At 44.4% G+C, this 15,731-nt stretch overlaps 1 pseudogene; it reads right to left on the reverse strand.

Moving 5' to 3' along the window:
- Positions 1 to 347: 347 nt before the first annotated feature.
- On the reverse strand, positions 348 to 1,861 carry LOC146203889 (uncharacterized; annotated as a pseudogene).
- Between the last annotated feature and the right edge of the window lie 13,870 nt (positions 1,862 to 15,731).

The following is a 15,731-nucleotide window of genomic DNA, read 5'->3' on the forward strand; positions in this document are numbered from 1 at the left end:
CAGCTGTTGGTACGCTGTCGACAAATCAAGCACTGTGAAATACTTGCATCCTGACAACTTTGCAAACAAATCTTCCATCACGGGAAGTGGATAATGGTCAGTTCGCAGGCACGGATTCAATGTAACCTTGAAGTCCCCACACACTCTGACTTTGTTGTTCGCCTTAGGCACAACAACTAGGGGCGTCGCCCAGTCGCTTTTCTGTACAGGGACTAACACTCCCCTGTTCACAAGAGACTGCAATTCAAGCGACACGGTTTCCCTCAAAGAAAATGGCACCTGTCGCGCTTTGCAAAATACGGGGTTGCTCCCCTCCTTCAAAACCAGCCTGACTTGACTACCTTTGATCAGCCCCAGAGTGGGCTCGAACACCTTTGCGTACTTCTCAAGTAGCGCCACAACTTTGTCTAAACACACGCCATGCACACTTGACCAGTCTAGCTTAAGAGCCTCCAGCCAGTCACGCCCTAGCAACGCAATGTCGCTATTGTTGTCGGTTTTAACGACAATGAGCGGAAGTTGCTTGCACTGACCATTATGTTCGACTGGAACCGTCAACTTCCCTGTGACTGTTAGCGGCGACCCACCGTATGTCCTCAGCTTTATGTGGCAAGGCTCTTTAGGTAGACTGGGCCACAATTTCCTGTATAGCGTTTCTGGCACAATGGAAACAGACGCACCCGTGTCTATTTGCATGTTAACATCCTTCTTGGCTACCTTGAGACAGATTTCATAATGCCCTGGGCGTTCTGCACAAGAATAGACATTGTACAACAACACTTGGTCACAATCCGCGTCCTCCACAGCTACCGAATTAGCCGCGTCTCTAGACTTGAACTTGCACATTTTCGCCAAGTGTCCGTAACGCTTGCATCCACGACAACGATACTTGCGAAATTTTCAGTTCGATGCTTCGTGCGCTGAGCCACACCGAAAACAGACCGGCGATTCAGACACTCGGTCCCTTGCTAGTCCTGCACCGGTTGAACGCTGCTGCTGGCGTGTCCCACCGCCTGGCTTGTGACGTACGGCGTCGACTGTACCTTGCGTCCCGGTCGGTTGAAATTCCCGACTTTCCTTCCGCGCTAGCTCGATGCTTTTCGCAACGTCGCAGGCGTCCGAAAACGTCAACTTGCTTCTCTTCAGCAACTCTGCTTGCGTTGCGCTGTCGCAGAGGCCCACTACAAAACGGTCTCGAAGAGCCTCATCGAGGAACTCCCCGAATTCGCATGAAGCTGCCAAACGCCTCAACTCCACTGCATATGCTGCTATGGACTCTCCCTGATGCTGGTACCGCCGATTAAACTTGAATCGTTCTGCGATGACCATGGGCTTTGGGGTGAAATGACTTCCCAGCACTTCTACGAGTTCCGCATAAGTCTTGTCCTCTGGCGTTTTAGGCTCTAGCAAAGTCTTCAGCGTCTTGTAAGCCCTCTTGCCTATTGCCGTAATAAACATCGAGACCTTGAGGTCGTCGCTCACCTGGGAGGCCTTCAGGAAGTGCTCGAACCTTTCCACGTAGGACCCAAAATCCTCGTCTCCGTCCTCGACGAACTGGTCGAAACTTCCAAGCGTTGCCATCCCTGTGCCTCGCCCACACGCTCTCCACGAACGCCGGTGCTTCCACGCACGCCGCGATGAGTTTCACGCAGTACAGCAGGATCACGAACGCCGCGATGCGTTTTACGTAGTCCAGCGGGATCACGAACGCCGCGATGCGTTTTACGTAGTCCAGCGGGATCACGAACGCCGCGATACGTTTTACGTATTCCAGCGGGATCCCATCCTCGTCGCCAATTATGTTGTAGCCGCGGCGAGCGAAGCAGAGGCAGAGCGACTAAGCAACATGTTTATTCGGCATGCTGGGCCGTACAGATCAAGAGACCCGCACGAGCGATCTGCGCGCTCACTTCTAACAAGTCCCCGCTCCCCCTCTCGGCGTTGCTATTCACACACGTCACAGCATCACGTGACACTACATACCAATCGCGCACAATGCGATCACATGATACTTCAGTCTGAGTATAGGAAAGTATCGAAACTATAATAGTATGGTAGCTCAAGAACAGATGCTCGAAAGACCCTGTAAGGTTACCCTATAGTAAGAAAGCTAATATATAAAAAAAACAATAAAACTGCGGCAAGAAATGATTACGACGAAGAAAAGTGAGAAATATGCGAAGGCCCAACCGTGAGTGTTCGCACTACAGGAAGACGAGTGGCGTTATTCGCAGCAGCGTATTGCCCCGGTACCAGCGGCGGTGGAAGCGTCTGCTTGCGACCCGGTTGGCTTGAATAAGGTGATAACAGTCCGTGGGAGAGAAAAACCGAAAACACCGTCTCATTTAACGTAGAAAATGCGAACACATCTGAGCTGTGGAGTTCGTTCTGTACTTGTTTCTTGTCTCAAAATTCGGGCTGATTCCATTTCTTCCTTCTATGTATCTTACTGGAGAAGGAAATAAAGAGGTGACAGAAGACTCCGAGAACCGATACGCAAAGCTATCCTGCGATACGTGGCCACAGTCTCGATGTGGACAGTGCATGCGGGGAACAGCTCCGGCCTCATTATTCACGCTAGAATGCCGGTGTGAACGTGTTATATATAGGGGTTAGAGTTTTCGGTTTTTATTTCCTCAGAATTCGGCTGCCTTCTTTCCGCGTTTATTTTCAAAGACAACTTTCGATTTTTTTCAGTTAATATTAGTTTCTTCTGGAGAAATATCGTTTTTATTTCCGGTGAGGTAAGAGCCATGCGTGTACAGTTGAAAGTGACGTAGTGTTCATTCTGGCTTTTTTTCTTGCATGTTGTTTTACGCAGTTTTTTTTAATTTACAGGTGGTCAGATATACAGCTACGCTCCTTGAAAAAAAAAAATGCTATTGCCATCATGAAAATTAGCGTTATTTCAAAACGCATATCTATAACATAAATTCACGCGTTAGACAAAGGTGTAACTGAAATATTATTTATTACGATCACCATTTTCCATAAACGAAATCCCTTTAAAAAAATGCGCTTCTAAGGGCTTATGTCTGGAAAGTGTCAAGTGGCAAGAATTCATTATTAATATAAACAGCGCGAACACGAAAACAAGGGACAAGAAACAAGAAAGCCACAGTACATGCGCTGACTCACAACTAAGCCTAAGCCGTTTACTCCAAGGCCCAGAAAAAACAAACATGAAGAAAACGAAACAGTCACGTGAAAAAACCCCTGGGTTCACCTGCTGCATAAAAATTACTTTAAAAAATCACTTAAAAAAGACACCTCTTTGCTTGAAAGAGCCAGAGACGTCTTGCTGACATACTTATTGTCCGTTGAAATAAAATACGCTTCCACTATCTCTCTCGTTATCTTCTCTTTGTGGCGATATAAAATCTTAACACTGTCAAACTTAGGAGTGCACTTCTTCTTCTCCTTCTTCATTATTTCACATGACTGGCAATGGGATACCAGAAACGTTTTGTCCTTTCCAATTTCCAAGTTGTTACAGTGTTCCTGTAGTCTCTTATTTATACACCGTCCGGTTTGTCCTATATAACTGGCTCCACAAGAGAGTGGAAGCCTATACACAACACCTGTTTTGCATCCAACATAGGGGTTTCTATGTTTCACCCCACATTCTTGCTTCTTCTTTTCTCTTTCCCTTTGAACAGCCGGGCAGATCCTCTTCATCTTGAGCGGAGCGGTCAGTGCGACGTCCACATTATACCTCTTGCCTACATTTTTGAGGCCATGCGAAATCCTGTGCACATACGGTACCACGGCAACCTTTCTCTTCCTCTCACCCATGCTGGGCAGGGATTTCAGTCTGTGCGTTCTTTTAAGGTTCTTCAGTATCCGGCAACTGGCCTCAATAATGATTGACTCCCGATAACCTGCCTTTGCAATTCTCTTCACTTGTATTTCAAAACTGTTGCCCATGCCGTGGTAACAAGATTTCGTCAACGCATTTAATAAGCAAGTGTTTATCATCCCATTCTTTACTAATTTGGAATGTCCTGAATTGGAGCCTAGCAACGGCTTCATCGATCTCGAATGAGAATGGGATGATAAACACTTGCTTATTAAATGCGTTGACGAAATCTTGTTACCACGGCATGGGCAAGAGTTTTGAAAGACAAGTGAAGAGAATTGCAAAGGCAGGTTATCGGGAGTCAATCATTATTGAGGCCAGTTGCCGGATACTGAAGAACCTTAAAAGAACGCACAGACTGAAATCCCTGCCCAGCATGGGTGAGAGGAAGAGGAAGGTTGCCGTGGTACCGTATGTGCACAGGATTTCGCATGGCCTCAAAAATGTAGGCAAGAGGTATAATGAGGACGTCGCACTGACCGCCCCGCTCAAGATGAAGAGGATCTGCGCGGCTGTTCAAAGGGAAGAGAAAAGAAGAAGCAAGAATGTGGGGTGAAACATAGAAACCCCTATGTTGGATGCAAAACAGGTGTTGTGTATGGGCTTCCACTCTCTTGTGGAGCCAGTTATATAGGACAAACCGGACGGTGTATAAATAAGAGACTACAGGAACACTGTAACAACTTGGAAATTGGAAAGGACAAACCGTTTCTAGTATCCCATTGCCAGTCATGTGAAATAATGAAGAAGGAGAAGAAGAAGTGCACTCCTAAGTTTGACAGTGTCAAGATTTTATATCGCCACAAAGAGAAGATAACGAGAGAGATAGTGGAAGCGTATTTTATTTCAACGGACAATAAGTGTATCAGCAAGATGTCTCTGGCTCTTTCAAGCAAACAGGTGTCTTTTTTAAGTGATTTTTTAAAGTAATTTTTATGCAGCAGGTGAACCCAGGGGTTTTTTCACGTGACTGTTTCGTTTTCTTCATGTTTGTTTTTTCTGGGCCTTGGAGTAAACGGCTTAGGCTTAGTTGTGAGTCAGCGCATGTACTGTGGTTTCTTGTTTCTTGTCCGTTGTTTTCGTGTTCGCGCTGTTTATATTAATAATGAATAAGTACCAACTCGCCCAACAAAGTATCTTGGTAAGTGGCAAGAAGCTGGCGAGCTTTGGTCTTCGCGATCTACTGGAAGCACTTGTGCAGCAAATGCTCTGGTCTGTCCTTCGCCCATCGAAGTGGCTGCCTTGTCGCAGGCGCCCCTCCTCGGACTCTTGACATATAAATAAATAAATAAATAAATAAATAAATAAATAAATAAATAAATAAATAAATAAATAAATAAATAAATAAATAAATAAATAAATAAATAAATAAATAAATAACTAAATAAATAAATAAATAAATAAATAAATAAATAAATAAATAAATAAATAAATAAATATGTTTATGAATTAAAGTTGCAACTAGAAACCGCCTGCCCACTTCTACTTTCTCTAAAAACAAAATATAGCAAATGAAGGCTCACAATAATTTTTTAATATGTATTTAGTTCTACTTATTCAGGACGCTCTAAGCCAGTGTATAAGTCATACGCACTCGTGTGATGTGTATTCATAAGTTTCTAGTTTATATTTTTGTGAGTTTTGATGTTCCTTTTATTCGTCTTTTTGCGAACGCTTAGACGGATCTTGACACGAAAACAGGAATTTATGTGAAGAGGTAGCAGGGCAGAAACACAGAGTCAGGAGTCCCAGCTAGAAGAAGACACGCACGAAAGAAACTTCGTCTCTCAGCGCCACCTGAAGGCATTGCGTACGTGACATCAGTGTCCTACTGCATGCGTTTTGAATTCTCCTTTTTGTTTTGGCTTTTCATATTTTACTTCCCTTCTTTTTTCCCTAGCTCTCATTAATTAATTTATTTTTGTGAAGTAATAATACATCTAAAAAACAAATACCTCTCCGCCCCAATTCTCGGCCGATCCCCCTGTGTGGGAATGTGCCATCAGTTTAGAGGAGAACAAGGACGGCAACGTATGTGACGCTTCTTTTCAACTAGGTTTTCCGCAGCCGTCAGACGTACCACGTAAGAGTATGTTTGGAAATGTGCACGCACCAATGGCGTATAATAACATGGTCTCAACCCTGCAATCATCTTACATGTTGTCCAGCTTCAAGCAGACCAATTCTTCGTGCCCGATGGAATACAAGCTGCCCCTTCTGGAGCTGGTTCGCTGTAAGTACAGCCTTCTCCTCTGCGCCGCTGGGTTTGTTCTCGGAGCCGAGTCCGAGCGCATGGCGGCAGCCTTCGAGTTGGTCTCATGGCATCCACAGCTTCCGGCGACAGTCGAGAGCTTCGGGTCCTTGGGCAAAGTAGAAGCTGAGAAGAAGATTGCTGAAGCCTCGCGCCTCGTTCGGGACAAGTTCTGGCAGCATGCGGGAATTGTGAAGGGTGAACTTGTCTGCAACGAACTATAAATAGAGGATAATGATGAAGCCAGTGGAAGTAGGTTGTTACAGCTTTATCAACTTGGTGCCTACCCGTTGGCATACATACGCTCGTTCCTCAAGATCAGCGATATTTCGGACAAGAAAGATGACTTGAGCGACCTGGATGACGAAGACAACGGGGAGCTGCTAACCTCGGAGGATGAAGCCAGTGGGGAGCAGCTACCTTTGGACGATGTAGACAGAGGAGAGCTCTCTGCTTCGGACGATTACCACAACGTAGAGGCGACCTTGGGCGAAGAACAAATTGAAGAGCTAATTGTCTATGATGAAGACACGCAAGAGTATGTCTAACTTTTCCGTCACTTTGCGCTGCGTGAAACTACCAAGGGGAAAGTAAAACTTTTTTATGTTTCCCATCGACTTATCTCATTACTTAGATTCTAACAGGTGGTTGCCTATGCATTCTTATGGCTCTTGCCATTGGACACATTATTCCCCCTTGATCATGGGCATAAGCAGGCGTAAGCAAGTCCACCTGCAGCAACAAAAGCAATAAAAAAAAAGAAAATTGATGAACCGTGATGTCACAAGAATCAGCCGATTTCGTTTTCTGGAGGGCCTCCATTGAGGCGTCTTCACCGCTAATTGCTTGAGTAATATTTGGTCAAAGCATGCCTTAAATCTTTTTCCACTCTTAACTGTTATGAAGACGAAAATCATGAATGGCAAGTGTCCAAAATTCACCCAGCCGATGTGCATCGACCGTACTAGTCCACTAGACAGCCGTGAAATAATGACAGAACCAAGATTATGCTTTAATGTAGCTTGCACCTCGAGTGCTAATCCTGCCATTTCATGTCGACGCGTTTTTGCTCTTATATACATTTATAAAGATAAAGGTTGTGGCCGCACAACTTCCCTTTAGTCGCGGGTCTCGGACGCTGAAAAATGGAAAGAGGGCACAAGCAAGAGCGGCCAGTCGGTCATAACTCAAAAATGGAGTAGAAAATTCCTCTCAGAAATATTCCTTCTGCTATTATGTCATCAGAATTAGCTGCCCTTCACGTCCTAGCATTTCTTCCTTAATCGGCGGCACTAATCAGGAACCAATAATTAAATCAATCTGTGCTGTTTACTGGCGTGCAGAGAAGCCTTAAATTTGAAAGATGACAAAAATAATTAATCGCATTTAAGTGAAATCATATTTAGAGGGGGCTAAATAAACACGCACATTACAGTATTCAGGCACAAGTGGAGATACATTCATAATATAAGGCAAGCCAATTAGAAAACGTATCGCTTCAAATGGGCTATAATGCAAGATATTGAACTAACCTGACTATCATCACGGCACACTGACACATCATGAGAACAGCACTCTCTGGGAAAAACATTTTAGCCTTCCGATTTCTTTTTTCTTTTTTTCATTTAAGTTTCCTGAACATACTTGATAACAAGTTCGCTATACCTAAGGCTTCTATTCAAGCAAAATCCTCTGTAAGGCAGCAGTCAGTCGGTTTTGCGCAGTATCTTTTACCTTGACAGAAATAAAAAAATTACTTCTGCGATTGCGCCATGGGTTGGTTTCAGTCCTATAGTGGCGCAAACAGATTAGCTTTGCTGGCCACTGCACTGGAAAACTACCGCATGACAGCATATTTTTAAACAGGGTATGTAAGGAATGGTGCATGTCCATGATTTATTTAGATGGCTTCCAGTGGGGGCTATAGAAGTCATCACAAAACGACCGAACACCCCCCGAGTTTAACTGTCACTCTCCCGCAGTTTTCATTTGCCAAGCGCAGTTTTTATTTTATAGCACTGCAAGAGACCTCCACTCATGGTATAGTAATGTAGCTGAGAGAGAATTTATTAGTTTCTTTATCCGCATAAGATTACCTCTCAAGTTTCCTCTATCGGCGACAAAAAGAGGAGCTCGGGGCTGACTGATCTTGAAGGGGTCGCTCTGCAAAATGGTAGCTCGCCGTTCGCGCATGGGAGCCGCAGTCTTCGCAGCATCGTCTAATGTCCCCGAAAGTCCCCATTGCGGCATGCCTGCTATGATCGACTTCCCTGCTGTGGCGCAGCCAAGAATGATGCAATTTCCTATTCAAAAGCTGTTGCCTGCCATAACCTCAGCCTGTCACTAAAAAGCCGGCATTCACGGCCATAGAAGGTGCTTGGCCTTGTGCGGGAACAATGAATTTGTGCCGTAGGAGGTGCGTGGGAGGCATAAGGTATTCGTTCAGGCTGTACAAAAACTCTCAGCAGATCCCGCGATGACCTTGCAGGGCCGAGACAGGTCCTCATTTGCGTTTGACCCTTGGACCCAGCCTGATGTCGAGATACTAAAGCAGTTCTTGATTTGTTTTTGAATCTGCGGCCTTCCAGTTTAATTAGATCAGCCGTCTTTATCTTCTGCTAACCCACTGGTGCTGGCAGCTTCATTTTATAGTTTGTTGTAGTTCTGTAGCATTTTAGAGATGTACCACTGGACTTGAAGTTCTGGAACCGAATGGCCAATGCGTCCGCTCGCCCTGTCTTCCGCGGTTACTCTTCTGAGCACTTACTCAGGGCTTATGTGCAAAACGTGTGCTGATTTCCTCAACAATGTTGTCCGCCACATGGATCAACCAGTATATTTGCACACACACTGACTGGAACGAGGAAACCTGTGCAGCGGTGCTTGAAACAATGACCAAGCATCTGGAGAGGTTACTTCATATTAGCTACACATATCTGCGTCTGCTAGAGCCCCCGGAATGAAGAGGGATTCATAGCAACTTTGCTCAGGGACGGCAGGAAATCCGCCCTCCCTCCCTTAGCAACACGGCGAAGAACCATTACTAGAAAAATAAAAACATTACTATGCATCCCTCCTGCTATCGATGAATGAAGTTAAAGAAATAGGGGGCGCTATCTACGATCGCGTTCTTCCTCCTATCTCCACCCTTTCCAGGAATTATCCATGAATCCACCCCTGCCGAGGACATCTGGGTATTTTGAGCATACCGAAATATTGCTTTCCTTTCATCAAGACGGTATCTCTCCAGCCAATACAGCGAAGCGCTCAAGATCACAAAGGACGAGGAGGGAACAGGACGACGCCCTTTGTGATTTTGAGCGCTTCGCTGTATTGACGATGAACCAACACGCCCAAACATTTTCCCTTCTGAAGTGCATCTCTCCAGCCGACGGTTACTGGCTCCTACTAAAGAAATCATCAGGCTACTTTTGTGATCTCTAAACCGCACTACCACTAAAAAATGATTTTTGTTTGGCATCGGTTTATGGATGGATATTTATTTCAATCAGATTTACCAAATTACACTCAGGCGTACCACTAAAGACATTCTACATCCATCGAACGTATTACATGTTGCACATTCTTGATCATTCTTGCATTTTTATCTGCGTCGATCCTCTAGAGCACCCTGACCGTGATTAAGATGCTAGGTAAAAGCTTCTGGAATCAACGCAACATGGTTGGAAAGAACAGTTTGTTTTTACAGTTGGTGCGTGATGTCAAGTAGCGGTAGCAGCTTTAAAGACAACAGAGGTAGAGGCGCTGATGTTTTGTATGCTCTTGTTACGTCGTTGTATTTAGGTTTGTAGCCTTCATATAACGCAAACCGTTTTCTTTATCCTTCCCTTCTGGGCTTTGAATATAAATATATAACCAGCTTGTGTCTCACATAAAATACCCCATTAATATCATTGGTCTCGTTTACCGCTTGTCAAATTCTCTTTATTGTCCTGTTATCATTATCTTTAAGCTTACTGGTTAGTTTTTTGTCGTTCCGCTGAATTGCATTCCTCAAGCTCCATTCTTTGCGAGTCAATGCTCTTTCTGTGTTAGTATTTAGATACCTTAGCCGTTCGTATTTGATTACATTCAACGTTGTATAGCGGTTATCCTCCAAGGTTTTTCTTCGAGCTTGAAACGATGTCCCCAACCGTCGCCTTCATATTATTCCCTCATTTTCGATTTTGCCGTGAGCACTTTGTCGTGATCTACCAACGGCTTTTTGGTTGGCAGTATATAGCTCCACTATCACTTTAACCTTAGAGGGAAATCTGCTGATCCAAAAGTAAGCTTCGCTTCGTTCCAAAGCCAGGTCTGTATCCTCACTGTGGTCGTCAAATATATGGAGCCAGGGTGCTTTGCTTCCATAGAAGTAAACATATAATCCAAAGGAGCTGGTTGGGCATCTCTAGCGTTCGCTGTCTCGAAGATTACGAGATCTCCTGCTTCTTGAGATACGGATTTTTGAGGAGCTTTTTCGCTCAGTGCTGCGTTACCAAAAGGCATTCCGTGCTCTATTTTTGTGGCGCTCTTTTCTCATCTATTTTCATTTCATTTCTCTATTTTACATGAAGCGTATAAATGAAAAGCTCCTTCTTTCGAAAAGCCGTGTCGCCATTCCCTTATCTCAAATTGACAAAAATACAACAGTCGCAGAAAATGCGCGCGTAATTTCACACCAAAATTGTGACGCAACCGTCCATTGTGCAGCTTTCAAGGCGGTATCATACCATTTCAATTAACATTCTGAGAAATGTAGGTGTCCGCATAGAAGTGAGTGCGAATTCCGTTCCTCAAAAGCCAGCTTAAGCAAAACAGAAATAAAAACATTCGAGGAATTAAAATTCGGTGTTAAAAGGCGCTGAGACTGATACTCCTACTTCCATTGCCCAACAGCCCACTTAAACAATAACTATAAAAGTAATCGCAGATTTCATAGGTGGTGTTAAAGGCATTTAACCTAAGGGCGAAGCTTCAGCGTGCACCTAATTTTTCGCCTCTATCTTGCACTCATCTCTACATCGTGCAGTGTTAGTTATCTATACTTCTCACATGTGGTAGCCTCGTCTCCTGAGTGCTGACCGTTAGCGTCGTTGTGCGCTGTCAACGTCATCTATTTTCGCAACACGCAATGCCTATGAAGGACCTTCATTGTCTCGACCAATATTTTCAGTGTCATTCCAAAACAGCCAGTACGGCAGGCACTCTAGAAGTGAGCTCGACATTCTGAGGCGTAAGCCCGAGACTCAAAGCTCGAGTGCAGTCCCGAAATCGCGGCGTCACCGGTCTACAGATTGCAGGTCCCCGTTTTTCACGGTAACAATAATTAAGTCCGCAGAATTTTCATGGACAGGCTACTTACTTTTTCTTTTGTTATTAGTTTTAAATACGCACTTTTTTAGATTTCTGTCGTGAACGAAAACCTTATGACCTCCACGCGGTTTCCACGGCACAAATTCAGGGTTCCCGCAACCGGCCAAGCCGCTTCCATGGTCGTGAAGGGCGTCTTTTTACTGACAGGCGAGGGTACGGCGGGCAACAGCTTTTGAATAGGAAGTGGCATCATTCTTGGCTCCGCCATAGCAGGGGAGTCATTCATAGCAGGCATGCCACAAAAGGGATTTTCGGGGACATTCGACGCTGCTGCGACGACTGTAGCTGCCATGCGCCAGCGGCGAGCAACCATTGTACAGAGCGACCCCCTCAAGAAAATCAGTTAGCCCCGAGCTCTTCTGTGTGTCGCCGATCGAGGCAATTTGAGAGCTTGACAGCTAACTTTATACGGATGAAGAGAATAATATATATCCTCACAGCTGCATTACTGTGCCACGAGGGGAGGTCTTTTGCAGTGTTATAAAAAAAAAACTGCGCCTGAGTAGTGCACTGCGCGAGAGTGACAGTTAAACTCGCTTGGTGCTCGGTCGTATTGTGACGACTTGAATAGCACCCAGTGAAAGCTCTCTAAATAAATCACACGCATAGACCATTCTTTTAATACCATGATTAAAAATGTGCTGTTATAGCGTAGTTCTACAATGTAGCAGCGAGCAAAGCCAATCTGTTCGCGCCACTGTAGGATGCAAGGCTTTCCGTGAAAGAGCACCGGAAGCGATGTTTGGAAGTCGTGGGTTCAGTTCTCACCATCGGCATGTTGTTTCTCCTTCTACTTTGTGTTTACTTATATTTCCCCTAAACAGATTACATTACTAATTTATGTGAATACCAAAGAAAACGTAAAAAAAAAAAAGGCATAAAGTACAATCCCCAATGCTTTCCTTGGCCTTGCCGAGTGTTCGCTTCTTTTCTTCATGTATTATAACGAGCACCCTCATTCCCCTTCATTTACCTGCTAATCGCGGAACTAGTTATTTTTTTTTGTCAAGATCGGAGAGACCGCACAAACCGACTGACTGTTGAGTGAAGAGGCTGTTTGATTAAGCGGGAGACTCAGACATGCAGAACGCAGTATCAGTAGGTTCAGAAAAAAAAAAAAATAAGAAGGCAAAAGTATTTTTCACAGTAAGGGCTGTTCTCAGGATGTGTCCTTCTGCGGTGACCTTAATAAAGTTTGTTTCATATCTTGAATAATAGCTAATTTGAAACAATGTGTTTTCTAATGGGCTTACCTGGTAGTATGAAGGCATATCTACTTGTCTCATTATTATAACGCATGTGTCAGGTGACTAGTTGATTTAGCCGCCTCTGAAAATATTTGCTCTTAAAGGCGAAAAATTATTTTTGTCATTTTACATATATGGAAGGTGGGTCTGCACAACTTTAAACAGCAATTATTCGTTTATTTTTTGTTGTTGTTTACAGCAGGTGACGAAGGTATAAATATTAGCACGTGAAAAGCTGTTGATTCCGACGGCAAGAGAATATCACAAGGAATATTTCTAAGAGTCGTTATTCACTCCATTATTAAGTCATGTCCGACTAGCCGCTGTTGTTTGCACCCTCTTTCCATTTTTCAGCACCCGAGTCCCGCGACTAAAGGGAAGTTGTGCGACCACAACCTTTATCTCTATAAATATATTTAAGAGCAAAAACACGTCGGCATGCGGCATGCGGCATCATGCGGCATCAAATACGTATGTTGGTTCTATCATTGATTCTTTCACGGCTGTCTTAATGGATTAGAGCGGTCAAAGCGCATCGGCTGGGTGAATTTTGGACACTTGCCTTTTCATGCATATCGTCTTTATAACAGCTCAGAGTGAGAAACAATTGAAGGGATGCTTTAACCAGATACTACTCAAAAATTTGCGGCAAACACCCCTCAATGGAGTCCCTCCACAAAGCGGAGTCGGTTGATTGTTGTGACATTATGGTTAAACCAATTTCCTTCATTTTTTATTGCTCTCGTTGCTGCCGGTAGAAATAAGTGCAAGCACAGCTAACGCCCATCACCAAGGGCGAGTAATGTGTCCAATTGAGACAAGCACAAGACTGTGTAGGCTACCACCTGATAAAATGTAATTGCATAAGTAGATGAGAAACATAAAAAACGTTTTATTTTTCCCCCTAGTATTTTCACATAGCGCCGAGTGATGAAGAAGTTCGACACACTCGGTCGGGCCTTCATAGAAAATTGGCTCTTCAGTTTCTTCTTCGTCCGTGGTCGTCACTTCATTGTGTTCATCTTCCGAAGTAGTTAGCTCTCCAATGTCTTCATCGTCCGAGAGAACCGGCGCGAACTGTCTTCTTCGTCCAGGTCGCTCAAGTCATCTTCCTCATCCAAAATATCACTGATCTTGAGGAACGAGCGTCTATATGCCATCGGGTAGGCACCAAGTTTATCAAGCGGTATCGACCTACTGCCACTTTCTTCATCATGATCGTCTGTCGGTAGTTCGTTGCAAAAAAGTTCATCCTTCACAATTCCCGCAAGCGACCAGAACTTGTCCCGAACGAGGCGCGAGGCTTCAGCAATCTTCTTCTGAGCTTCTACTTTGCTCAAGGCCCCGAAGCTCTCGACTGTCGCCGGAAGCTGTGGATGCCACGAGACAAACTCGGAGGCTGCCGCCATGAGCTTGGACTCGGCTCTGAGAATGAAACCGGTGGCGCAGTGGAGAAGGCTGTACTTACGGCGAACCAGCTCGAGAAGGGGCAGCTCGAAATCTACCGGGCACGAAGAGTTGGTCTGCTTGAAGCACGTCAACGTGTAAAACGTTTGCAGGGCTTAAGCCATTCTAATTATCACCTCCCGGGGCGCGCACATTTCTAAACATACACTGAACTGGTACATCCGACGGCTACCGGCAACCCAGTTCTTCTTCTCCTTCTTCTGCCTTGATATATGGCACATACCCACGACGGGGGATTAGCCAGGGTTCAGGGTGGACTGCCAAATGTCTTACACAAACTGACATTGTGCATGAAAGTAATTTTCAACTAAAGAAAACCATAAAATTTAAGATCAGAAAAATGATTAAAAAAAAAAACGAAGCAAAAATTTACAAGTTTGTAAATTTGGAATACAACCCAGTTAAAAAGAAGCGTCACATACGTTGTTCTCGTTCTCCTTCAAATTGATTACACATTCCCACACATGGGGCGGGGGGGGGGGGGGGGGGCGATCGGCCCAGAATTTGGGTGCAGAGTTATTTGTTTTTGAAATATATAACTACTTCACAAAAAAAAAATTAGACCCAAATTATGAAAAGATAAAATAAAATGATAATTCATAAGGCATGCAGCAGAACACTGTTGTACGGTGGCTAACTGATGTCATGTACGTGGTGGTTTCAGGTGGCGCTGAGCGACGAAGAACTTACTCTCGTGCGTGTCTTCTTCTAGCAGAGATTCTTACTCTGTGTCTCTGCCCTATTACCGTTTCATATACATTCCTGTTTTCGTGTCATAAGCAGTCTAAGCGTTTAGGAAGGACCAATAAAAAGAACATCAACACTAATAAAAATATAGCTAGAATGTTAAGATTAGATATGACACACGAGTGCGAGGGACTTATACACTGCTTAGAGCACCCTGAATAGTAGAGCTAAGTAGCTAATAAATAATTTCAATCGATGCCTCATTTGATATTTCCCATATTTTGTTTAGGGAAAGGAGAAGCGGGGAGGCGGTTTCTATCTGCAACTTTAATTCTAGGTAAAAATATTGTTGCGGAGATGCAGAAAAGAACATGAAAACAGTGTTGAACGGCCACAAGGAAGCAGCGTACAACCCGGTTTCATTTCAATATGTGTAAGCACCGCGGGACAAAGTATGTGCAAATACTTACCTACCACTGTTGCTGCAATAACTTTCACCGTACACGGCCACACGGCCTGACTCGCATCCCAACTGACTGATGTTGTCCCGAACCTAGAGAAGGCAGAAGTGCTGGTCCCATAAGGCGTAGTAGCAGCTGGACGACACTGCATTAGTGTAGAGAAAGCCAAGAGCACCAACACTAAAGTTTATGATGACCACGACAGTATACCTATGCGGTAACGTTTTGCTATCGTAGACAGTGAACCTGTACCCTCCACCATAGGTACACAATCTCCTTGTATTTCGTCTCTATTTAAAACCGTGGTGTTAAAGATGGTGTTGAAGGGTGTTAAAGATCCGTTGGCTTTGGAGCGAGGGCTTGAAAAGTTCAACTCGTATAGC

Source organism: Amblyomma maculatum, chromosome 1 (genome assembly GCF_055883805.1).
Source record: "Amblyomma maculatum isolate TAMU_Amacu chromosome 1, ASM5588380v1, whole genome shotgun sequence".
Taxonomy (NCBI): Eukaryota; Metazoa; Arthropoda; class Arachnida; order Ixodida; family Ixodidae; genus Amblyomma; species Amblyomma maculatum.